The sequence below is a fragment of the Limulus polyphemus genome, unplaced genomic scaffold (assembly GCF_000517525.1).
Source record: "Limulus polyphemus unplaced genomic scaffold, Limulus_polyphemus-2.1.2 Scaffold968, whole genome shotgun sequence".
Lineage (NCBI taxonomy): Eukaryota > Metazoa > Arthropoda > Merostomata > Xiphosura > Limulidae > Limulus > Limulus polyphemus.
The window spans coordinates 340406-342380 of record NW_013666578.1 but is presented as its reverse complement, the minus strand read 5'-3'; positions in this window follow the sequence as shown (position 1 = coordinate 342380).

The following is a 1975-nucleotide window of genomic DNA, read 5'->3' as shown; positions in this document are numbered from 1 at the left end:
CGAGCATGTTTGGTGTGACTGGGATTCGAACCCGCGACCCTCGGATTGTGAGTCGAGCGCCGTAACCACCTGGTTATGCCGGGCCATATATGATGATTTCATTAACTTTCTTTCACGCGCTGTCTCTTTCTTTCGCTCTTATAAGAAACATCCAGAACAAATACATTTGTTAGAAAAACACATACAAGAGCATAAGTGTGAACCTTTGAGAGAAAAGTGAATAATATAGTAGCCATGCTGTTTTTATTTTTAGCCCCTTTATGAAAAAAAAAACCGTATTATGAAAAATACTGTATTGTTAACCAGAAACTTCTATGAAGCTACTACATATTTTATGATATCAATTTAACTTCTCTTGTATTTTCCATACAATGGTTATGGTCTGTCCTTATACATAAAATGCAGTACATATGAACAATTTTTAAATAGAGAAACTGAAAAATAAATCAGTTGTTTCAGTTACAGTTATTATTGTACGAGGGTTTCATTTCTGTTCTTATTGTATGTATGAGCTCGTTCACTATAGAAGATGACATGAATATATTTATAGACGTAGGATAACAGGCTACGGGTTTGCGTGTCAAAACGAGCTCTGGTGTACTAGGTATGTATATAAGTACTAAAATACAGTCACAAAAAACAAAACCAAATCACTCTGAGAGGATTCAACAAAGCCACAAATCGTAGCAAACCGGTAATAAATCATGCTGTTCAGGTATAAGTGAGGACCTGGATAAGAAAGCATTGGTTTCAATATAAGAAATGAATATTGTTTGTTAGAATTATATCATCAATAAAAAAATGTACAATGTATTATTTGTAAAATGATTAGCATTTCGTTAAGGACTTTGTAATGAATCACTTTGACTTGGAAGCTGCTAAGAACATAAACAACTGCGTTAAACTACCTTACGTTCGTTAGTTTGTTTCAGTACAAAGCTACACAATAAACTATGGTCACTGTAACTTCAAAATCCTTAAAGCTTTCCATTAAGCTATCGTTAACGGTGCATAAAAAAACATTAGTTTCCAGTCACCTAACTTGTGTTAATAAAATCATTTAAGAGTTTTCATCATATAAATTCAAGGAGAATATTAGTACATTTGGTAAATAATTCGTTTGTTGGAATATTAGCACATTTGATAATGAAATCAATTTTGAATATTAATACATTTGGTAAATAAACCGTTATTTTGTTTTTGTTTTGTCTCGAATTTCGCGCAAAGCTACACGAGGGCTATCTGCGCTAGCCGTCTATAATTTAGCAGTGTAAGATTAGAGGGAGGGCAGTTAGTCATCACCACCCACCGCCAACTCTTTGGCTACATTTTTACCAACGAATAGTGGGATTGACTATGTTTGGTGGGACGGGGATTCGAACCCGCGACCCGCAGATTGCTAGTCGAGCTCCTTAATCACCTGGTCATGCCGGGCCTAAATCGTTATTAGAACATTAGTACACTTGGTAAAGAAATCGTTTTCTTTTGCACCCGTTTTTGTTTTATGTAATGAACGAAAGTTGAACGACCCCAGTGCTTAAATAATAATTCTGTTATAAAAAAAAGAATTGTTTTGAGTTTTCATATCTTTCGTAATCGCACAGGCAAATTGATACCGGTTTAAAGACTAAAGAAATACTCTATGTATTCTCCCTGCCCGATCTCTATACCCCGCACATTTCCATGCAAAAAATATATCTATACAAAAATATGATAAATCTCTAGTGTTAAGATTATGTTTTACTTCGTTGGATTAATGTTGCTGTCTCAACAACTAAATCGTTGGAAAGAAAGTCTTTAAATACTGAATTTAACTTTCAAATAAATCGAGTTCTAAGAATGGACCCCAAAATAGCTTACACAGCATAGAAGTACACAAGTCGTACAGTAAAATGACATAAAGGACCTTCGAACATCAAAGTAATGTAGTTAGTTTGAACAGTAATAACATATAGTTGGTTTGAACAGTGATAGC